The sequence below is a fragment of the Arvicanthis niloticus genome, chromosome 24 (assembly GCF_011762505.2).
Source record: "Arvicanthis niloticus isolate mArvNil1 chromosome 24, mArvNil1.pat.X, whole genome shotgun sequence".
Taxonomy (NCBI): Eukaryota; Metazoa; Chordata; class Mammalia; order Rodentia; family Muridae; genus Arvicanthis; species Arvicanthis niloticus.
The window spans coordinates 44,765,364-44,791,178 of NC_133432.1; the positions used below are offsets into that span (position 1 = coordinate 44,765,364).

Sequence of the window (25,815 nt, forward strand, 5' to 3'; positions counted from 1 at the left end):
TTGGTTGAAAGGCATAAGCATTGTTGCTCTAGGTGTTCCTGTTAGGAAGAAAAGGAAACGGTCAAAATTTTTGGTTGAAAAACAGGAACGTTTGTTGCAGGCCCTCCTGTTGGGGATAAGCAGTATGGTGGGTTTAGAAGCAGTGGGGGAGGGGCCTTGCTCTGCCATGTGGCTTCTGGGTGCTCTGGCAGAGGACCTGTATTCCACCTTTCTTTTCCTTAGAAATTTTAAATGTAGAGAAGGATCAAAAGGCTAACTTGAAGAAAGTTTATAGGGAGAGACACATAGGCTTGATAGGAGGGCCAAGAGTCAGAGATGAAAGGCTGTAGGAATCTCTCACTTAAGGAAGGAGTCTTAGGAGAGTCACAGCAGGCACTGTGACTTGAAAGGCAGCGGTTGTCTGTGAAGGAGCCCTCTCTGTGGAGCTGGGGGATGAGCAAAGTGGAGGCTAGGGGGTCGCCACCATCTTGCCCTTGAGCTGGAAAGCACGTGGAGAGGGAGAGACAGACAGAGAGAAAGAGGAGGAGGAGTTAAAGTAGAGAAGTTGACCAGGAACACATGGAGAAAGAGTGGGGCCTAGTCTTTTGAACTAGGCAGGAGCTAGTGGTAGCTAAAAATTAGAAGAAGCTAACAAGGAACATGTGGAGAAAGAGAGGAGGGAGACAGAAAGAAGCCTGCCTAGTCTTGTGAACTAGGCTGGGGATTACTCATTGTCCTGGAGTTTCTCGGAGAGGATTTCTGTGGGGGGACACTCTTGGAGCTGGCTCTTTCCGTGTCCTTTACCATCTGTAGGGAATGATATGGGCTCGTGCTTGGGTGAGTGGGTCCCCTGCGGAACCTCGGGAGGTAGGTTGGATTCCAATGGACCAGGAGTTGTGTTCCCTCGGGGACTCCATCTTTCATTTGTCTAATCTCACCAGCATTAGGGGGAGGTCCATGGCACCTGCCATATTGGTGCCGATCAGCAGCATGTCTGCTCCCTTCTACTGGAACTCTATCTGGGCCAGTCACATTTGTTGCTTTAGGACCCCCTTTTCCTGCAACCACATCAAACTCTACAATTTCTCCCTCCCCCACACTACGCAGATACTTGCGTGGATTATTCTTCTTGATGGCACTCTGGTGTACAAACACATCTTCTTCAGTGTCATTTTGGTTTATAAATCCATATCCATTTTTGATATTGAACCATTTGACAGTGCCATAGACTTTGGTGGCGAGAACCTTATTCTTTGCGTCCCCACTGCCTGTGGGAGGTGATGAGGCCTGGGCTGGCCTGGGGACTGCGTCTCCACTGGGGCTCCCTGCAAGCAGCCTGGTGAGTGCTGGGGCCTGGGGCACACTGCTGGCCACAGGGCTCTTAGGCGCAGGGTCTGGGGGTCCCACAGATGTCGCGGTGTTCGCCACAGCCTGTGGGAGCATGGTGCCACTGGTGGTGGCCCCGCCAGCCTGGCTCATGTAGCTCGAGGGCAGGGGAGGTGAGCGTTCACAGTCTCGCTATGTCTCCTGGCCCCAGGGATGGCAGGTTGTAGGGCATTCATCCTTCCAGTGTCTTGTCTCCCCACATTTGAGGCAGATTTTTTCTGTTTTTATTGCTGCCACAAATGCCTGAGCTATGGATGCGACCTGATTTGATGGGGTTCCTATTTCTCTGGTTGCTACAATCCACCTATTGTGATGCTCCTCCTGGAGACCCTGGCAAGCTAGCCTAGACTCAGAAGTCATGCCTTCCCAAACAATGGTTTTAAGAAGAAGGTCGCTAGCAGTGGGGTTGGAGATTTTTCTTTCTAAGCTCATTTTAGTTCTGAGGATAAAATCAGATAGAGATTCTTCAGGCTTCTGATGAAGGGAGAGCAGGGAGTGGGCAGGGTCTTATGACCCTGAAGGTGGAGTAAGCCTATTCCAGGCTTGAATGGCACAGAGGTGGACCTGGTCATAGTAGCCTGCTGGCTGACTTGCCTGTTGTGCCCCAGTAGAGAAATATTCCTGGCCAAAGAGTTCTTAAAAACCCCATGGAGTGTCATCTTCCCTTCCCTGGTTTTGCCTGACTTGCTGACGACACTCATCATGATAGTAGGCCTCCCATTCTAGAAACATTGGATCAGGAAGGGCAGAACGGCAAATATCTCTCTAATCTTGGGGGGGTGTTTAAGTTGACAATATGGCTCTGTAGGAGGGATTTTGTCCACAGTGCGTGAATGCCATCTTCCTTCACTGCCTGCCTGAGTTCTTTTATGTCAGAGGCTTGGATTGGGTGCCAGTTAAGTGGTTTAGCTCAAGTGGGGTGGATATTAACTAGGAATGTTTGAGCAGTTTGGGTTTTAGCTATGGATTTTGAAGGACTGATACTTTTGTGGCTAACAGGAGGGGGAGGGGACTTATCTCTCTTTGGTTGGGAGGTAAGTGGGAAGGCAGGGGAGAGCTCCTTTGGTATTTTAATGGAGCCTTGCCTTTGGATGGGGCAGGGAGGGACAGGAGGAGCACATGGTTTCATTTCCTCCAAGGCATAAGGGGGGAGGGGTGGGTATATGGATTTTATCTCTCTTATTAGCTGGGTAAGGGCCTCGAGGTCTGAAACAAGGTGATTTTTGGGACCTTGATCTTTGGGTTCATTTGACTGAGGGGCCCCAGGAGCTGTGTTGTTCTCAGTCTGTCCTATTATTGATGGTCCTATACATTGCTGAATTGCAGCTAATATTGGCAAAAACTCACAAGGGGGTTTTTTATCTCTGTTTTTGATAAGGGAAGCTACTTTGCTCCATGAGTCTGGACTGTAAATATTATCCTCTGTCATGCATGGTGCTATCTGAAGAACTTCCTCCCAAAACAAGGAGGCTTGCTTTTTGCCTATTCTTATCCTGTGTGGGTCTTTAGTAGGGAGTATATTTGCCTGGCCTGAGATTAACATTTACGTGAGGTGGAGTTTCCCATGATAGTGTGAAAATAAAATTTGAAAGCAGTGTTGAAACAATAACAAAAATTCATGGTCAGCAAAGACCACCAACAATTTTAAATTTAGTTAAAATAAAATATTAAGTCTCTTCAGGGGCAGTGTGACCAAAAATAAAGGCATGCAAGGGTGTGCCCAGACAAGTCCAAGAAGCCCAAGTGAGTAATGGGCTATCTGGTGTTTACCTCTCTCTCCCTCCCTTTCTGGGAGGTCTGAGGTTCTGCAAGTTCTGCCAGTTCTGCAAGTTGCTGATGTTTGAAATAACCAATCATATGTAACCGTGCGAAAATGCAACTATTCATGTGTAACCGCCCAAAAATGCAACCATTCATGTGTAAGCACGTGAAAATGCCTTCCTTCCCCCACCCCATGCTATAAAAGACCCTTTAACCCACCACTCTAGGCCAAAACCCTGCTTTTGGAGCGAAAGAGCTTGTCATTTTGACCACTGGCTTACTTCCCTAATAAAGCCTCTGCTGATTGCATCCAGGTATGGTTTCTTGTGATCTTTGGGTGGTCTCAATTTCCGGAGGCTTGAGGAAGGGTCTCCCGAGTATGGGGGTCTTCAATAGAAAAAGAGGAGAAACGCCTTGTCCAATGGGAACGTTCCCTTGGCCTATTGGCTTTGGGGGATTCCACAATGGTCCAAGAGTGCCAAGCCTTCCCACAGATTTAAGAACTGGTAGCCACCCTTATGGCTTTTAAATGGCTGCTGCGTTACCAGTTTTCTTTTTGTTTTAAAGAGAGTCTAGATAGAGAGTCTTTGCCAATGCCCGTTGTGGGTTGTCAGGATTCAAGCAGAGGCCAGGGAAGCCTTGAACCAACACCAGAGTGGCTCTGGCTAGGAGGTAGCAAAAGCTCCTTTGGCTTACTTAAATCCATGTGATGGCTTCCGACTAAAACACAGGAGGAAAAAACAGATTGCTTGTTTCAAGAGTTGGGTGGCTTACATTTTCCATGGTATCAGTGGCTGCATGGCTATGTGGCTTCCAAGGCCCCACATTTGAGGTGCCAGATGTTGGGAAAAAAGGCTGGGGATCCCAGGGTTTTTCCCGCCATGCTGTGGGTAGTCATCTGGGAACGCTCTGGGCTCCTCCAGCTGGAAGTTGGGCACGGCTGTTCATTAACTAAAAGCCTCTCCCTGGCTCCTCATGGTTCCTCATAGCAGCACAGCCCCAACACACGAGGAAGCCCTTGGGTTTCCAAAACTGGTTTATTCACATGTCAGATGGTGGATGGATCTGGATGCATCCCCCCATAAACCCAGGATCAACCTGAGTTAAAAGGGGAGGGGAGAAAGTGGGAGGGGCTGGGGAGGAATGTTTAATGGCTCCACCTCTGGCCTTCAGGTACCTCATTAGTATGTAAATCTCTCTAGGGCCTGTTCCCGCCCTCCACCTGTGTAAGTGACTGAAGGGTGAAAGTGGAATGGAGATTAGACCTCGTGTTAGGCCCAACAGTTATTCACCCAGAAGAGGTCTCCTAGAAATATTCTTCATCATGACTTGTTTTTTCTCAATTTTCTAAATCTGGATGCTCCTGGCAAATCTGCTGCTGATTGCCTCTGACATACTGAGACCAATAAAAACTATGCCACAATTATGTGGAGAGACCCCTTTACATCTAGATGGAATGGCCCTGACCCTGTCCTTATCTGGGGCAGGGGCTCTGCTTGTATTTTTGACACAAAAGAAGGAGGAGCCCGATGGCTCCCTGAATGCTTGATAAAACAAATAGATAATGAGGAAAATGCCTTAGATCATGATGACAATTCCAGGGAAGAGAGATCTCCCTGAGAATTCCTTTCATTTTTCCTTTCCAGATAAAGAGGCCACCCACGGTATCTGCTGTTGGAAGTTCTAATTCTGATGCCAGCCTCAGGACTTCTACTACTGGAACTTTGAGGGGCCACTGACAAGGACATCAGAGAGCTAGAGATTGACATCACTAATCTGGAAAAATCTCTTATTTTGCTGTCGGAAGTTGTCCCCCCAAAACACAGAGGTCTGGATCTGGCTTTCCTTCAACAAGGGACTATTTGCTGCCCTCAAGGAGGAATGCTGTTTTTATACTTACCACTCTGTGGTAGTTAGAGAGAGTATAGCCAAGATCAGACAGAGATTAAAATGGCAAAAGAAACAGTGAGAACAAGAAGAAGGGTGGCTTAAAAACTTCTTTTCTGTTTCCCCTTGGCCTATCACCCTTCTCCCTTTCATCCTGGGCCCTGTGCTCAGTCCCTTTCTCCTTTTGGTTTTCAGTTCTTGGGCCTTTAACAGACTTACTGGCTTTGTAAAATAACAAATTGATTCCTTGGCATCTAAACCTCTACAAGTATTTATCACAGACTTGATCTGGCTGATAGAGACATGGCTGAGACTTGCGTTGACATATCTCCTTTAGGAGCTGCATAGAACTCAGATATATGCATGCTGGTTCACATGCCACAAACACAGTGTGGGTACCTGCAAGGGGTGTGTGACGAGGTACCACAGGGGGAGGATCAAAATTGTCTGCATCTGAGTCCCCCATGAAGCAAACCTGATTGCATAGAGGTTGGAGTTAATTTCTTGTGTCTCAAAGCAACTGACTAGGACCCTCAATATCCTATGAAGACATGAGACATTTAACCCTCTCCTCCCCCCAAAAACACCATTTCTAATGATAATGGGAGGATCAGGTCAATCTTCCCCCCTCTGGTTAATGCCTACTAATTTATCAATGAGATTCACAAATTTCCGATTTCTCAGACCAGTTCCTTTAAAAATTGTTAGAAAGGAGGAGATGCTGGGAGCCAAGACCTCCTTCTGCCTGAGGGCAACTGTCAGTTATGTAAACAGCCTGAGTTAAGGAATACTTTATTTATTGCCCTTCTGCCAGGGAAAAAATATTAATCAGATGAGCAACTAGAGCTGAGAAATGTTTTAATTGCCTTCTTGTGAGAAAATATTTAGATAAGTAATTTTGGTTAGGAATTCTTGTGGGCTTTGAGAACTCTGCAATTACTGGATGACCCTGGACCCTGACTGTCCGATGACCCTCCTGCCTGCTTGCTTTTATAACGGCAGCCTGAAAAATAAAATTTAAGCACTAGTTCAGACATTCAGACTAGTGCATCTTCCTTGTGTCTCTTGTCTCTTTCATTATTTCTCTCCTCGTACTAGGGTCTCATCGAATCCCAACAGGCATGGGCAGAAATGTCCTCCTCACTGTGTTGAGAACCAAACTAGTACCACGTTCAGGTGCCAAAAATGTTGGTGCCTAGGCTGCCCCACTTTGGGCAACCAAAAAATGTTGAGGACCACACTAGCCCCACGTTGGGTGCCAAAAAATGTCAAGGACCGCAACTAGTCCCACGTTCAGGTGCCAAAAAATGTTGAGGACTAAGTTGGACCACTTTGGGTGGCCAAAAATGTTGTGGCCTGAGCAAAATGTTGAGGCCCGGGCTGCCCCTCGTTTGGCAGCCACTGTATCCTAGCCCAAACTGCTGCTCCGGTCCGAGGGTCGGGGTTCAGCAAGGGAGAGAGAGTGAGGACTGACTCGAAGAATGGAGACCAGACAGAGTGTTTCAGTCCCGTTTATTCTTCAGTCTCTCTTCCTAGTCCAAGTCCCAAGTCTTGAGTTCCTAGTTCTTAGTTCCTAGCTGTACTCCTTCTAGTTCCTAGTTGTACTCCTGTTCTCTTAGCAGTGTCTAATGTCTACTCCTACTCTTAGTTTCTGAATCTCTGTTACTCCAAATTGTTCTCTCTAGAGCCAAGTGTCTTCTACCTAATGTCAAGTAATCTGTTAATTTCTCTGTACTGACTCTATCCTTTTATATGTCTCACTTCTAAGCCATGACTTCAGGTCATACCTTTAATCATGCCCTTAGGTCTTGTCTCTAAATCTGATCTCTAGGTCACACTCTTAAGTCACACACCTTTAATCTCACACACCTTTAATCTCACACATCCAAGGAAAGTCCTGGGGACCCAAAGCAAGATGTTATCAGAGTGTGCTCAGCTGTTGTAGGCTATTATAATACAAGTCTCATGTCAGGGTATATGGCTCAAGATGGCTGCAAAGCTGATAGCCACTTTCTGCTAAAAGTTGGCCCCCAACATCACTGTACACAACAAAGATGTCCTCCCCACTCTCCATCACATGAAAGTCCTCCCCACTGTCCAAACAGGGATGTCCTTCTCACTGTCCACCACAGGGATGTCCTCCCAACTGTTAACCACAGAGACTTGCTCCCAACTGTACACCACAAAAACATCCTCCTAATTTTTCACAACAGTGATGTCCACCAGACTGTTCATAACAGGTAAGTTTTTCCAACAGTCCAACACAGGGATGTACTCCTCAATGTCTACCACTGAAATGTCCTCCCCAGTGTCCACCACAGAGTCTTTCTCTTCCATGTCCATCACAGGGACATCCTCCTCACTGTCCACCACAGGGGCATCCTTCCCATTGACCAACACAGGGACATCCTCCAAACTGTCCACCATAGAGATGTCCTTCCCACTGTCCACCAGAGAGACATTCTCTACAATGTCCAAAACCTGGACATACTCTTGTGCACCACAGGGACATCCATCTCACTGTCCACCACAGAGACATACTCCCCACAGTCCACCACTGGAATGTCCTCTCCATTGTCAACCATAGAGACCTCCTCCACACTATCCACCACAGGGACATCCTTTCAATTTCCACCATCAGGATGTTTTCCCGTGCACCACAGGGACATCCTCTCTACTGACCACAACAGGGAGTTCCTCTCCACTGTCCAATATAAAGATTTCATCCTCATCGTCTACCACAAAAATGTCCTTTCCACTGTCAACCACAGGTATTTCCTTCCCACTGTCCACCACAGGGACATCCTCCTCACTGTTAACCAAAGGAATGTCCTCCTGACTGTCCATCACAAAGACATCCTCCCCACTGTCAACACAAAATGTCCTCCTGACAGTCCACCACAGAAACGTCATCCTCACTTTCCACCACAGTGATTTCCTCCCCATTGTCAACCACAGGGATATCCTCCCCACTGTCCACCACAGATATGTCCTCACTGTCCAAAACAAAGATATTTTCCACACTGTCCATCACAGGAAATTCCACCGCATGGTCCAACACAGTGATGTCCTCCTCACTGTCCTTCATAGGAATGTCCTCCCCACAGTCCACCACAGGTAAATCCTCCACACTGTCCACCAAAGGTACAACCTCACCACCATCCAACCCAGAGATGTCCTTTCCTTTCTACAGCACAGAGACGTCCTCCACACTGTCTACCACAGGGATGTCCTCATGTGTACCACAAAAACTTCCTTTGACTGTCCACCACAAGGGTGTCCACCCCATTGACCACCACAGGGACATCCTCCCTACTGACCACCACAGGGACATTATCACAACTGTCCACCACAGGGACAGCCTTCTCTGCACCACAGGAACATATTCCCCACTGTCCACCACAGAGAAATCTTCCACAAGGTCCACAACTGGGATGTCCTCTCCAATATTCACAAAAAATACATCTTCCAAATTGTCCACCACAGGGATATCTTCACCATTGTCCACCAAAGTGATGTCCTTCTATGTAACACAGGGACATTTTCACCACTGTCCCTTACAGGGGTGTCCTCCCCACTGACCATCAAAGGGACATCCTCCACAATGTCCATCACAGAAATTTCCTCCTCACTGTTCAACACAAGAACATCCATCCCTCTGTCCACCATAGAAAAATCCACCTTAATGTCTATTACAAGGATGTCCCTCTCAGTGTCCACCACAGAGATGTCCAACCCAGTGTCCACCACAGGGAATATTTAGCCATTTGCCATTACGAAAATGCTTTCCTTACTGTCCAACACAGGGATGTGCTCCCTACTGTCCACCAAAGGTACATCCTTCCTGCTGTCCACCAAAGGGAGGTCCTCCCCACTGTTCACCACAGAAAGATGCTCCCCTCTGTCCATCATAAAGAGGTTTTCCTCACTGTCCACCACAGAGATGTTCTCTTACTGTCACCACAGTGACATCTTCCTTACTGACCACCACAGGGACCTACTCCTCTTCACCACAGAACAGTCCTTCCTACTGCCCAGTAAAAGGATGTTCTCTCAACTGTCCACCACAGTGAAATCTTTCTGAATGTCCACCACAGAGACTTCCATCTTACTTTCTACAACAGGGATGTCCTCCTTACAGTTCATCACAGGGAATTCCTCAACACTGTCTATCACAAGTCTTTCCTGTTAACTATCCACCACAGGGACGTCCTCCCCACTGTCCACCACAGTGGCATCCTTCCCATTCTTCACCACAGGGAAATCCTTGAGTACTGTCCACCACAGGGAGGTCCTCCTCACTATCCACAACAGGGATGTCTTCCCCACTGTCCACTACAGGGTCATCCTTCCTACTGTCCAACAAAGAAACATCCTCCTCATTGTCCTGCACAGGGATGTTTTCCTCACTGTCACTACAGGGTTGTCCACTTCACTATCCATTATAGAAATGTACTCCCCACTGTTCACCAAAGGGATGTTCTAAACACTGTCCACCAAAGGCACATCCTCCTGTACACCCCATGGAGTTCCTCCAAATTGTCCACATGAAAGATGTTCTCTCAAACGGTTCACCACAGTGATATCTTCCCCACTGTCCACCAGAGTAATGTCATCCCCAATGTCCACCAAAGGGATGACCTGTGCACCACAGGGATGTCGTCCCCACTGTCCACCAATGTGAAATCTTCCCCAATGTACACCACAGGGAAGTCCTTCCCACTTTCCACCACAGGAACATCATTCCCATTGTCTACCACAGGGAAATCCTCCCCAATGTCCACCACAGAGGTGTCCTCCCAAATGTCCACCACAGAGACATTTTCCCACTGTCCACTAAGATACATTCTCCTGTGCACCACACGGACTTTCTCCAAACTGTCCTAAACAGAGATATTCTAACAATTATCCACCACAGTGATATCCTCTCCTGTCCACCACAGTGATGTCCTTTCCACTGTCCACTATAGGTGCATCCTCCCCATTGACCACCAGCAACATCCGCAGCACTGCTCAACACAGTGATATTTTCCTCACTGTCAAACAGAGGGACATCCTCTACACTGTTTACCACAATGACGTCCTCCCCACTGTCCACCACAGTGACATCCTCCTCACTGTCCACATCAGGGACGTCCTCCTCACTATAAACCACAGAGTCATCCTTCATACTGTCCACCATAGAAATATCCTCCTCATTGTCCACCACAGAAATGTTTTTCTCACTGTCACCACAGGGTTGTCCTCTTCACTGTCTACCACAGAAACATCATCCCACTCTTAAACAAAGGGAAGTTCTGAACACTGACCACCCCAGGGACATCCTCCTGTGTAGCACAGGGATGTCCTCAACACTATCTACCACAGGGGCATCTTTTTCTGTTACCATCACAGGAACATGCTCCCCACTGTCCACCAAAGGGATGTCCTCCTGTGTACCACTTGGACTTACTTCAAACTGTCCAAAACAGAGATGTTTTGTCAACTGTCCACCACAGTGACGTCCTCCCACTGTCCACCACAGGGACATCATCGCCACTGTCCACCACAGGAACATCCTTCTGTGTACCCCATGAACCTCTTCCCCACTGTCCCCCACAGGAATGTTCTACCTTTTTTCCACCACAGGAACTTCCTCTTCACTCTTCATCAAAGTGATGTCACCTGCACTGTTCACCATAGGAATGTCCACCTCATTAATCACCACAGGGTAGTCCTCCTGTGGACCACAGGAACATTCTCCCCACTGTCCACAACAGAGATGTCCTCCCTACTGTCAACCATAGGGACGTCCTGCCCATTGTCCACTACAGGTATGTCATCACCACAGTCAACCACAGAGATGTTCTCCCCAATTTAAATACAAGGTTGTCCTCCCCACTGTCCACCACAGCGATGTCCTCCTGTGAACCACAGAAATTTACACCTTACTGTCCACCAAAGGAGTGTCCACCCAACTGTCCACCAGTGGAACATCCTCCACATTGACCACCAGAGGGACGTCCTTTACACTGTCCACCACATAGATGCCCTTTCCACTGTCCAACACAGGGACAACATCCACACTGCCCACCACATCGACATCATCTTGTGCACAACAGGGACTTCCTTTCCACAGTCCAACACGGGAATGTCCTCCACACTGTACACCACAAGAATTTCCTCACCACTGTCAACTACAGGGACGTCCTCTTATGTACCACAGGGACATCCTTACCTCTGTCTACCACAGGGGCATCCTCCCCACTAAAAACCATAGGGATATCCTCTACACTGTCCACCACAAAGATGTTCTTTCCACTGTCCACCACTTGGATATCCTCCCCACTGTCCACCAAAGGGACATCCTCCCCAGTGTCCAACAGAGAAATATCCTTTCCATTGTCCACCACAGGGATGTTCTCCTCACTGTCCACCAAAGGGAAGTCCTCCTGTGCACCACAGGGATGTCATCCCCACTGTCATCCAGAGGGACATCCTCTTGTGAATCACAGGGACGTCCTCCACACTGTCCACCACAGAGATGTCCTCCCCAATGTCAACAACAGGAATATCCTCCTCTGTACCACAGAAACATCCTCCATACTGTGGAACATAGGATCGTCCTCTTGTGCACTACAGAGATGTCTTCCCAATTGTCCACTACAGAGATGTTCTCCCCACTGTCCACAACAAGTATGTCCTCCCCACTGTCCACAACAGTGATGACCTCCTGTTCACCACAGGGATGTCCTTTCCACTGTCCACGACAGGGACGTCCTCCCTACTTTGCACCACAGTGGAATCCTCCCTACTGTCAACCACAGGGAAGTCCACCTCATTGTCCACCACAGGGAAGTCCTCCTGTGCACCACAGGAATGTCCTCCCCACTGTCCACAACATATAAGTCCTCCCTACCGTCCACCATTGGGATGTCCTCTCCATTGTCCACCACAGGGACATCCTCCACACTGTCTACCACATAGATTTTTTCCACTGTCCACTACAGGGACATCCTCCCCATGGTCCACCATATATGAGTTTTCTCAACTGTTCACCACAGGGAATTCCTTCTCAGTGCCCAGCACAGGGATGCCTTCCACAATGTCCACTGCAGGTACGTTTTTCCTGTGTCCACCACAGGGACATCATCCTCTCTCTGTTTACCACAGGGATGTCCTCCTCACTGTCCACCACAAAGATGTCCCCATGACTCTTCACCACAGGGGTATCCTCCTGTATACCACAGGGACTTCCTCCCCACTGTTCACCACAGGGGCATCCTTTTCATATACCAACTCATGGATGTCCTCCTCACTGTCCACCACAGAGATGTCCTCCTCACTGTCCACCATAGAGATTTCCTCCCCACTGTCCAACACAAAAAATTTTCTCCACTGTCCTCTTCAGGGATGTCCTTCTCATTGTCCTGCACAGGGACGTCATCCCCACTTTCCACCACAGGTACTTTTTTCCAGTGTTCACTACAGTGACATCCTCCTCTTTGTTCACTACAGGGACGTCCTCTTCTCTGTCCACCACAGAGATGTCCTTCTCACTGTACAACACAAGGACATCCCCTCAAATGTCCACCACAGTGAAGTCCTCCTCTGCACCACAGGAACATACTCCCCATGGTCCACCTCAAGGACTTCCTACCCACTTTTTACCAGAGAAATCCTCCCCACTATCCACCAAAATGACATCCTCCCCATTGTCCACCACACGGATGTCCTCAATGTCAACCACAGGGAATTCCTCCCCACTGTCCACCATGGGGACATCCTCAACATGGTCCACCACAGGGATGTCTTCCTCATTGGTTTCACAGAGAAGTTCTTTCCACCATCCACCACAGTGATGTTCTCCTCACTGTCCACCACAGAGAAGTCCTCCCCACTGTTCACCAAAGGGTAATTTTCCACACTGTCCACCACAGGGATTTCTTCCGCAGTGTAAACCACAAGGATGTCCTCCCCACTTTCCACCACCTGGAAGTCCACCCGAATGTCCACCACAGTTATGTCCTCCACGTAATCAACCACAAGTACACCCTACCCACTGAAAACCACAGAGACATCCTCACCACTATCCAAAAAAAGTCTTCCGCATTGACCACCAGAAAGACCTCCTCCTCACTTTTGACCACAAAGATGTACTACCAATGACTGCCACAGGAAGTCCTTTCCATTATCCACCACAGGAACTTTCTCCTCACTGTCCTCCAGAGAGAATTTCTCCCCACTATCCACAAGGAAGTTCTCCCCACTGTCCTCCATAGAGATGTCCTCCCCTCCATAAACCACACGGACATCCTCTGTACTGTCCACCACAGGGACATCCTACCCACTGTCCACCACAGTGATGTTCTCCTCACTGTCCATCACAGGGACATTCTCCCCACTGTCCAGCACAAAGAACTCCTCTCCACTTTCTAACACAGGGACATCCTTTCAATTGTCCACCACAGGGAAATCATCCTCACTCTCCACAACAAAGAAGTCATCCACACTGTCCAGCACAAGGAAGTCCTCCAAACTGTCTATCACAGTGAGGTCTTCTGCACTGTAAACCACAAAGATGTCCTTTCCATTTCCCACAAAAGTTACATCATTCCCGCTGTGCATTACAGGGATATTCATCTCACTGTCCACCAGAGATATCCTACACACAGTCCACAACAGGGATGTCCTCCTCACTGTCCACCAAAGAGATTTCTTTCCCACTGTCTACCACAGAGATGTGCTCCCCACAGTCCAACACAGAAAAGTCCTCCCAATGGTCCAACACAAAAATGTCCTCCTCACTGTCCATCACAGGGATGTCTTCCCCACTGTCCATCACAGAAGTTTTTTCCCACTGTCCAACACAGGGATGTACACCTCACTGTCCACCACAGGGATGTCTTTTCCACTGTCCACCACAGACTCTTGCTCCCCCATGTCCACCACAGGGAGGTCCTCCTCACTGTCCACCACAGGGACATCATTCCCATTGTCCACCACAGAAAAGTCATCACCACTGTCCACCACAAGCACATCCTAAACACTGTACACCCTGATAGCATCCTTCCCATTGACCACCACAGGTCCATCCTCCAGACTGTCCACCACAGAGATGTCCTTCACACTGTCCACCACAGGGACATTCTCCCCATTGTCCACAACAAGGATGTACTCTTGTGTACCACAGGGATGTCCTTCTCACTATCCAGCACGAAGATGTCTTATCCACTGTCAACCAAAGGGATTTTATCTCCACTGTCTACAACAGGGAAGTTTTTTCCACTGTTTTTACCAAGGATGTCCTGCTCACTGTCCACCACAGAGATGTCCTCTTTCCCCGTCCACCACGGAAACATGCTCCCCACTGTCCACCACAGGGAATTTCTCCCAATGGTCCACCACAAAAGTCATCCTCACTTTCTGCCACAGGGATGTCATCGCCACTGTCCAACACAGGGACATCTTCCCCACTGTCATCCACAGGGATATCAAAATCAGTGTCCACAACAAAGAAGTCCTCCACACTGTCCTTCACAAAAAAGTCCTCCCCACTGTCCAACACAGGGATGTATTCCTGATTATCCTCCACAGGGATTCCTCACCACAATCTACCACAGGTAAATCCTACACACTGTCCACCACACATACATTCTCCCCACTGTCCAGCAGAGATGTCCTCCCTAATGTACAGCACAGAGATGTCCTCCACACTGTGTACTATAGGCACCTCCTCCTGTGTACCACAGAAACATCTTTTCCACTGTCCACCACAGGGGTGTCCTCCCCACTGACCACCACAGGGACATCGTCCACCCTGTCCACCACAGAGATGTCCTCCCCACTGTCTACCACAGCGATATCCTTCCCGCTGTCCACCAAAGGGACATTATCACCACTGTCACCACAGGGACTTCCTCCTTTGCACCACAGGAAAGTCTTCCCCACTGTACATCACAGAGAAAACCTTCACATTGTCCACCCTAAGGAAATCCTCCACACTGTCCAACACAGATATGTTCTCCCCACTGTCCACCACAGGGAGATGATTCCATCTGTCCACAACAGGGACGTCCTTTACACTGTCCAAAAATGCCATCCTCCTGTGTACCACACAGACGTCCTCCCCACTATCCACCATAGGGACATACTCCTGTGTACCACAGGTATGTCCTCACCACTGTCCCCAACAGAGATGTCTTTCCCACTGACCACCAAAGTAACATCTTCCACACTGTCCACCACAGAGATGTCCTCCACGCTGAACACCAGAAAGATGTCCTCCACTTGCTCAACCACAAGAACATTCTCCACACTGTCCAACACAGAGATGTTCTCCCCAATGTCCAGCACAGAAACATCCTCCCCAAAGTTTATCATGGGGATGTCCTCTCTACTGTCCACAAAAAAGATGTCCTTCACACTGTCCACCACAGGGAGGTCCTCACCACTGTCCACAACAGAAATGTCCTCCTGTGTACAACAGGGATGTCCTCTACACTGTCCACAAAAAAGATGTCCTTCACCCTATCCATTACAGGGGTGTCCTCCCAACTTTCAACCACAGGGACATCCTTCTCATTGTCCACCAGAGGCATGTCTTCCTTTCTTTCCACCACAGAGATGTCCTTTCCACAGCACACCACAGGGATCTCCTTCCAACTGTCCACCACAGCGATGTCCTCCCTAGTGTCCACCACAGAGACTTCCTCTCCACTGTTCACCACAGTGATGTCCTCCCCACTGTCCACAAGAGTGATGTCTTCCCCACTGTTGGCAACAGAGTTGTCCTCCCTACTGTCCACCATAGTGACTTCCTTTCAATTGTCCACAACAGGTATGTCATCACCACAGTCAACCACTGAGATATACACCCCACTTCCACCAAAGGGTTGTCCACCCCACTGTCCACCCCAGCGATGTCCTCCTGTGCACCACAGTGATGTCCTTCTCACTCATCAAAACAGATGTGTCCCTCCAACTGTCCACCTCAGGGGCATCCTCCCCATTTATCACCAGAGGGACGTCCTCCCCACTATCCACCAAAAAGATTTTCTCCCCACTGTCCACCACAGTGGTGTCCTCCTGTATATCAAAAGGGAATCCTCCCCACTGTCCAGCACAGAGAAGTCCTCCCCACTGTCCAACTCAGGGAAATTTTCCCACTGTCCACCACAGGGATGTCCTCTTCACTTTTCACCAAAAAATGATCTCCCCTCTGTCCACAACAAAAAGCTCTTCCCACCTATCCACCACAGGGAAGTCCTTTCTCCTGTCCAAAACAGGAATGTCCTTTCCATAATACACCACAAGGACATCCTTGCACTTTAGACCATAGAGAAATCCTCCCCACTGTCCAAAAGAAAGATATCCTCCCCACTGTCCACACAGAGATGTCCTCTCCACCGTCCACCAAAGGGACATCCTCCCCACTCTCCACCAGAGGAATGTCTTCCCCACTGTCCACTGCTGGGATGTCCTCCTCACTGTCCACCACAAGGAAGTCCTCCCTACTGTCCACCACAGGGATGTCCTATCCACTGTTCAGAACAGGAATGTCCTCTTCACTGTCCACCACAGGGACATCATCCACACCATCCACCACAGTGACATTCTCCACACAGTCCACCACAAAAAAGTCATCTGCACTGTTAAACACAGGGAAGTTCTCCACACTGTCTACCACAGGGATATCTTCTGCACTGTAAACCAAAATGATGTCCTTACCACATTCTACCAAGGGTACATCCTCCCCACTGTTCATTACAGTTATGTCCATCTCACTGTCCAACACAGAGTTGTCCTCTCAACTGTCCACCACATAGACCTTTTCACACAGTCCAACCCAGGTAAATCCTCCACACTGTCCACCACAGGTACATCCTCCCCACTGTACAGTGCAGAGATGTCATCTATACTGTCTACCACAGGGGTTTTCTCCAGTTTTCCACAGAAATTTCCTTTCCACTGTCCACCACAGGGTGGTCCTCTCCACTGACCACCACCAGGAATCCTCTACTCTGTCCACCAAAGGGACATTATCACCACTGTCCACCACAGGGACATTTTCCTGTGAAACACAAGAACGTCTTCCCCAATATTCACCACAGAGATGTCCTCCACAAGTTCTACCACAAGGAAAACCTCCATGCTGTCCAACACAGAGATGTTCTCCCCACTGTCCACCACAGGGACATCCTCCCATCTGTCTACCACAGGGATGCCCTTTACACTGACCACCACAGGGATGTCCTCACAAATGTCCACTAAAAGAATTTCCACTACTGTACCACAGAAATGTCCTCCACACTGTCCACCATAGGGGCATCCTCTTGTGCACCACAGAAATGTCCTCCCAACTGTCCACCACAGAGATCTTCTCCCCATTGTGAATGACAAAGATGTCCTCCCCACTGTCCACCACAGTGATGTCCTGTTCAACACAAGGATGTCCTTTCCACTGGCCACCACAGGGACGTCTTCTCCACATTCCACCACAGTAAAATCCTCCCCAATGTCAACCACAGGGAAGTCCTCCCCACTGTCCCCAACAGGCACGTCCTCCCTAATGTCCACCACAGGGACTTACTCTCCACTGTTCACCACAGTGTTGTCCTCCCCTCTGTTCACCACATGAATGTTCCCATCATTGTCCACCACAGAAAGGTCCTCCTGTGCACCACAGGAACGTCCTCCCTACTGTCCCCAATAGGCACATCTTCCCTACTGTCCACAACAGGGACTACCTCTCCACTGTTCACCACAGTGATGTCTTCCCCACTGTTCACCACATGAATGTCCCCATCATTGTCCACCACAGAAAAGTCCTCATGTGCATCACAGGAACATCCTCCCCACTGTCCACAACAGAGATATCCTCCCTACTGTCTAGCATAGGGACCTCCCCCCCATTGTCCACTACAGGTATGTCATCACCACTGTTAAGCAAAGAGATGTCCTTTCCACTTCCACCACAGTGTTGTGTGCCCCACTGTTTACTCTAGCAATGTCTTCCTGTGCACCACAGTGATGTCCTTTTCACTCTCCAGAGAAGGGGTGTCCTCCCAACTGTCCACCACATGGGCTTCCTCCCCATTGACCACCAGAGGAACGTCCTCTACATTGTCCATCACATAGATGTCCTTGCCACTGTCCACCACAGGGACATCTTCCACTCTGTTCACCACAGGGACATTATCGCCACTGTTCACCACAGGGACATTTTCCTGTGCAACACAGGAACGTCTTCTGCCCTATCCACCACAGAGATGTCCTCCACAAGTTCCACTGCAAGGAAATCCTCCACACTGTCCAACACAGAGATGTTCTCCCCACTGTCCACCACAGGGACATCTTCCCATTTGTCCACCACATTGGCGTCCTTTACACTGACCACAACAGAGATGTCCTCACAAATGTTCACCAAAGGAATGTCCTCCTCTGTACCACAGAAACATTCTCCTCACTGTCCACCATAAGGGCATCATCTTGTGCACCACAGGGACGTCCTCCCATCTGTCCACCAAGGTATATTCTCCCCAATGTGAATTAAAAGAATGTCCTCCCCACTGTCCACCACAGCAATGTCCTCCTGTTCACCACAGGGATGTGCTTTCCATTGGCCACCACAGGGACGTCCTCTATACTGTCCACCATAGGGGCTTCCTCTCCACTGTTCACAACAGTGATGTACTCTCCACTGTTCACAACAGTGATGTCCTCCCCACTGTTCACTACATGAATGTCCTCATCATTGTCCACCACAGGGAAGTTCTCCTGTGCACCACAGGAAAGTCCTCCCCACTGTTCACAACAGAGATGTCCTCCCTACTGTCCACCATAGGGACCTCCTCCCCATTGTTCACAACAGGTACGACATCATCACTGTCAATCACAGAGATGTCCTCCCCACTGTCAACAACAGTAACATCCTCCCCAATGTTCACCACAGGGATGTCCTCATCACAGTCCACAACAAAGATGTCCTCCACACTGTCCATCACAGGAAAGTCCTCCCCATTGTCTAACATGGAAATGTCCTTCTCACTGTTTACAACAGGGATGTCCTATCCACTGTCCACCAAAGTTAAATCCTCTACACTGTCCTCCATAGGTAGATCCTCCCCACTGTGAACCACAGAGCTCTTCCCCACTGTACAGCACAGAAACGTCCTCCACACTGTCTACCAAAGGGACATCCCCTCTATAATACACCACAAGTACATCCTCCACACTTTACAACATAGAGAAATCCTCTCCACTGTCCACCACAAAGGCATCCTCCTCACTGTAAACCACAGGGAAGTCCTCCCCACTGTCCACCAAAGGGACATCCTCCTCACTGTTGACCTGAGGGATGTCTTCATCACTGACCACCACTGGAACATACTGCACACTGTCCATCACAAGGAAGTCCTTTCCACTGTCCACCACAGGGACGTCTTCCCCACTGTCCACCACAATGATGTCCTCCTCACTATCCACCACATAGAGTTCCTCCCCACTCTTCCCAGGACGGAAGTTCTCAACACTGTCCAACACAGGGATATCTTCTGCACTGTAAACCACAAGGATATCCTCCCCATGTTCCACCATGGGTGCATCTTCCCCACTGTCCATTACATTAATATCCATCTCACTGTCCACCAGAGTAATGTCTTACCCACTGTCCACCAAAGTGATTTTATCCCCACTGTCCACCACAGGGAGGTCCTCAACACTGTCCAACACAGAGATGTCCTCCCCACTGTCCAACATAGGGACATCTTCCACACTGTCCACCATAGGAACATTCTCTCCACTATTCACAAAAAAAGATGTCCTCCTGTGTACCACAGGAATGTACTCACCTCTGTCTTTCACAGCGGTGTCCTCCACACTGACCACCAAAGGGACATCCTCCACACTGTCCACCAGAGAGATGTCCTCTCCAATGTCCAGCACAGTGACATTCTCAACACTGTCCATTAAAGGGATGTTGTCTTGTGTACCACATGGATGTCCTCACCTCTGTCTACGAAATGGGCATTTTCCCCACTGACCACCACTGGGACATCCTTCACACTGTCTACCACAGAGATGTCCTTTCCACTGTCCACCACAGAAATGTCCCTTTCACTGACCACAACAAAGAAGTCATCCCTACTGTCCATCACAGGAAAGTTTTCCCCAATGTCCAACACAGGGAAATCCTTCATACTGTTCACCACAGGGACATCCTCCTCACAGTCCACCAAAATGAGGTCTTCACTCCTGTCCACCACAGGGTTGTCATCTTCACTGTCTTCCACAGGGAAGTCCTCCTGACTGTCCATCACAGGAACATCCTCTCCATTATACACCACAAGGAAGTCCTCCCCACTTTAAACCATAGAGCAATCCTCCCCACTGTCCACCATAAGACGTACTATCCAGCATCCACACCGGGATGTCCTCCTCAAGGTAAACTATAGGGGAGTCCTTTCCACTGTCTACAATAGGGACATCCTCCCCACTGTCCACAAGAAGGACGTCTTCACCACTGTCCAACAATGGGACCTTCTTTTCACTGTCCACAATAGGGAAGTCTTCCCAAATGTCCACAAAAGTTATGTCCTCCCACTGTCCACCACAGAGATTTTCTCCCCACTCTCCACCACAGGGATGTCTTCCCCACTGTCCACCAAAGGGAATCCTCCCCACTGTCCACCAAATGGACATCATCTTGACTGACCACCACAGAGAAGTTCTTTCCACTGTTCACCACAGGGAAGTCCTCCACGCTGTCCACCTCAGGAATATCTTCCACACTGTAAACCAGAAGGATGACCTCCCCAGTTTCCATCATGGTTACATCCTCCCCACTATCCATTACAGGGATATTAATCTCACTGTCCACCTCAGAGATGTCTTGCCCACTGTCCACTACAAAGAAGTTTTCTCCACTGTTTACGAAATGGACATCCTCCTCAGTGTTCACCACAAAGATGTCTTCCCCATTTTCCACCACAGGGAATTCCTCCAGATGATCCACCACAGAAAGGTCATCCTCACTTTCCGCCACAGGGATGTCCTTCCCACTGTCCACAATAAAGAAGTCCTCCACATGGTCCATCACAGAAAAGTCCTACCCACTGTCCAACACTGAGATATCCTCTCAATGTCCACAACAGGAATGTCCTCACAGTCCACCACAGGTAATTCCTCCACACTGTCCACCACAGGTTAATCCTCTCCACTGTCCACCACAGAGACCTCCTCACCATTGTACAGCACAGAGATGTCCTCCACACTGTCCACCACAAAGACACCCTCCCAACTGTCCACCACAGGGACATCATCACTACTGTCCACCACAGAGATGTCCTACAAACAGTCCACCTCAAGGACATCATCCACCCTGTCCAACACAGAGACGTTCTTTAAATTGTCCAATACATGGACATCTTCTCCACTGTCCACAAAATGACGTCCTCCACACTGTCCATCACAGGGAGGTCCTCACCACTGTCCTGCACAGGGATGTCCTTCTGTGTACCACAGGGATGTCCTCACCTCTGTCTACCACATGGTTATCCTCCTCACTGACCACCACAGGGACATCCTCCACACTGTCCACCACAAAGATATTCTCACTGTCCACCACAGGGAAGTCCTCCTGTATACCACAGAGATGTCATCCCCACTTTCATCCAGAGGGACCTTTTCTTGTGCACCACAGGGCCATCTTCCACATTGTCCACCACAGAGATGTCCTCCCCAATGTCCACCACAGGAATGTCCTCCTCTGTAGCACAGAAACATCCTCACCACTATCCACCATAGGGGCATCCTCTTGTGAGTCACAGGGATGTCCTTTCATCTGTCCACCACAGAGATGTTCTCCCCACTGTCAATGACAAGGAGGTCCTTCCCACTGTTCACCACAGCAATGACCACCTGTTCACCACAGGGATGTCCTTTCCACTTTCCACCACAGTAAAATACTCCCTACTGTCAACTACAGGAATGTCCAGCTCATTGTCCACCACAGTGAAGTCCTCCTGTGCACCACAGGAACATCCTCCCCACTGTCCACCCCAGTGATATCATCCTGTGCACCACAGTGATGTCCTCCTTACTGTCCACCACAGGAGTACCTCCCAACTATCCAGAACAGGGGCATCCTCCCCATTGACCACCAGAGAGATGTCATCCACACTGTCCACCACATAGATGTCCTTTCCACTGCCCATCACAGGGACAAACTCCCCACTGTCCACAACATTGACGTCATCCTGTGCACCACATAAACTTCCTCTCCACAGTCCACCACAAGGGTGTTTTTACACTGTCAACTACAAGGACGTCCTCTTGGTTACCTCAGAGACATCCTCACCTATGTCTATTGCAGGGGCATGCTCCCCACTGACCACCACAGGGAGATTCTCCACAATGTCCACCACAGGGACATAGTCCCCACTGTCTACCACAGGGATGTTCTCTCTACTGTCCCCCACAAGAAATTTCTCTTCACTGTTCATCACATAGATGTCCTCCCCACTGTTTACCACAGGTATGTCATTCCCACTGTCATTCATAGGTAAATCCTTTGTGAAACACAGGGACATCCTCCACACTGTCCACCACAAAGATGTCAACTACAGGAATATCCTCCTCTGTACCACAGAAATGTCCTCCCCACATAGGATCATCCTGTTGTGCACCAGAGAGATATCTTCCCAACAGTTCACCACAGAGTTTAGTTCTCCCCACTGTGCACGCAAGGATTTCCTCCCCACTCTCCAACAAAAAAATTTTCCCCACTGTCCTCTTCATTGTCATCCTTCTCATTGTCCAGCACAGGAATGTCTTCCCCACTGTCCACCGCATTTATGTTTTTCCAGTGTACACCACAGGGATGTCCTCCTCTCTGTCTACCACAGGTATGTCCTTCTCACTATCCACCATAAAGCTCTCCTGACTGTCCACCACAGGGATGTCTTTCTCACTGTACAACACAAGGACATCCTCTCAAATGTCCACCACAGGGACGTCCTCCTCTGCACGATGGGAATATACTTTCAATGGTCCATCTCTAGGACATCCTACCCACTTTCTATCAGAAAGAAGTCCTCCCCACTATCCACCAAAAGACATCCTCCTCACTGTCCACCACAGAGATGTCCTCCTCTCTGCCAACCACAGGGAATTTCTCCCCACTGTCCGCCCCAGGGATGTCCTCCCCAGTGTCCACCACAGGGACATCATCCTCACTGTCCACCACAGAGACATCGTCCATATGCTCCACCACAAGGACATCCTTCTCACCTTGTGAAGAGTCTTTTCCACTGTCCACCACAGATACAATCTTTCCACTGTCCACCACAGCAATGTCCTCCTCACTGTCTAGAACAAATAAGTCCTTCATACTGTCCATCACAGGAAAGTTGTCCCCAGTGTCCAACACAGGGATATCCACCCCACTGTCCACCACAGGTAAATCCTACCCACTGTCCACAACAGGAATGTTTGCCTCATTGTCAACCTCAGGAAAGTCCTACCCATTGAAAACCAAAGGGACATCCTCCCCAGTATCCACCACAGTGATGTTCTCCTCACTGTCCATTACAGGGACATCCTCCACACAGTCCATCACAGGTAAGTCCTCCCCACTGTCAACCACAGGGATATCCTCCCACCTGACCACCACAGGGATGTCTTCCTCATGCTCCACAACAAAGAAGTCCTTCCCATTGTCCATCACAGAAAAGTCTTTCCCACTGTCCACACAGGGACATCCTCTCCACCATCCACCACAGGAAGTCTTCCTCACAGTCCACCACATAGAAGTCCTCCCCACTGTCCAGCACAAGGAAGTCCTCCACACTGTCTACCACAGTGATGTCTTCTGCACTGTAAACCAGAAAGATGTCCTCCCAACTTTCCACAACAGGTACATCATCCCCACTGTGCATTACAGGCATAACCATCTCACTGTCCACCACAGAGATGTCCTAAACAGTCCACAAAAGAGACATTCTCCTCACTGTCCACCACAGATATTTCCTGCCCACTGTCCACCACAGAGATATGCCCCCCACTGTCCAACACAGAAAAGTCCTCCCAACTGTCCACAACAAAAACGTCCTCCTCACAGTTCACCACAGGAATGTCCTCTCCATAATCCACCACAAGTATGTCCTACCCACAGTAAACCACAGGGAAATCCTTGCCACTGTCCACCAAAATAAGTCTTCCCCATTGACCACCAGAAAGACCTCCTTCTCACTGTCCACCACAAAGATGTCCTCCCTACTGACTACCAGAGGGAAGTCCTTTCTATTGTCCACCACAAGAACATCCTTCTCACTGTCTAGCATAAGGAAGTCCTCCCATCTGTCTATAATAACAAAGTCCTCCCACTGTCCACTATAGAGATGTCCTCCCCACCATAAACCACAGGGATGTCCTCCCCACTGTCCACCACATGGATATCCTACCCACTGTCCACCACATTGATGTCTCCTCACAGTCTATATCAGGGACATCCTCCCCACTGTCCAGCACAGGCAAGTCCTCCCCACTATCAACCACAGGGACATCCTCCCAACTGTCAACCACAGGGATGTCCTCCTCACTCTCCACAACAACGAAGTCCACCACACTGTCAATCACAGGAAAGTCTTCCCCACTGTCCACACAGGGATGTCTTCCCCACTGTCCACAACAGGGTCATTTTCTCCACCATCCACCACAGGTATGTCCACCTCACAGTCCACCACATAGAAGTCCTCCCTACTGTCCAGCACAAGGAAGACCTCCACACTGTCTACCACAGTGATGTCTTCCACATTGTAAACCACAAAGATGGCTTCCCAACTTTCCATAACATGTACATCATCCACACTGTGCATTACAGGGATATCCATCTCTCTGTCCACCACAGATATGTCTTACACACAGTCTACCACAAGAACATCCTCCTGTGTACCACAGAAATTTCCTCCCCACTGTCCACCACAGGCGTGTACTCACCACTGACCAGCACAGGGACATCCTTCACACTGTCCACCACAGAGGTGTGCTCCCCAGTGTCCACCACAGGGACATCCTTCCAACTTTTACCACAGGAACATCATCACCACTGTCCACCAAAAGGACGTCCTCCTTTCCACCACAGGAACATCTTCCCCACAGTCCACCACAGAGATGTCCTCCACATGGTCAACTGCAAGGACATCCTCCAACCTGTCTAACACAAAGATGTTCTTCTTATTCTCCATTACAGGAACACCCTCCCCACTGTCCACAACAGGGAAGCCTTTTACACTGTCCACCACAGAAACATCCTCTTCACTGTCCACAAAAATGACGTCCTCCACACTGTCCACCACAGGGATGTTCACCTGAGTACTACAGGGACGTCCTCACCTGAGTACTTTAAAGGGGTGTCCTCCCCACTGACCAACAAAGGGACATCCTTTACACTTTCTACCACAGAGATGTCCTCCACACTGTCAACCACAGTTACATTCTCACTACTGTCCAATAGAGGTGCATCCTTTTGTGTACCACTGGAATGTCCTCACCTATGTTTACCAAAGGGGAATTCTCCCCACTGACCACCACAGGGACATCCATCACACTGTCCAACACAGAGATGTCCTCCTCACAGTCCTCCACAGGTATATCCCTAACTGTCCACCAAAAAGATGTCATCTCCACTGTCCGCCAGAGAAATGTCCTCCCCACTGTCCACCAAAGAGATGTCCTCCCCAAATTCCACAACAGGAATGTCCTCCTCTTATTACGTACCACAGTAACGTCCTCTCCACTGTCCACCATAAAAGCATCCTCCTG

The 25,815-nt window shown here is 49.2% G+C and overlaps 1 pseudogene; it reads right to left on the reverse strand.

The window, feature by feature from the left end:
• Window positions 1-678: 678 nt before the first annotated feature.
• LOC143437446 (Y-box-binding protein 3 pseudogene) lies at window positions 679-1,458 on the reverse strand (annotated as a pseudogene).
• Window positions 1,459-25,815: the final 24,357 nt, after the last annotated feature.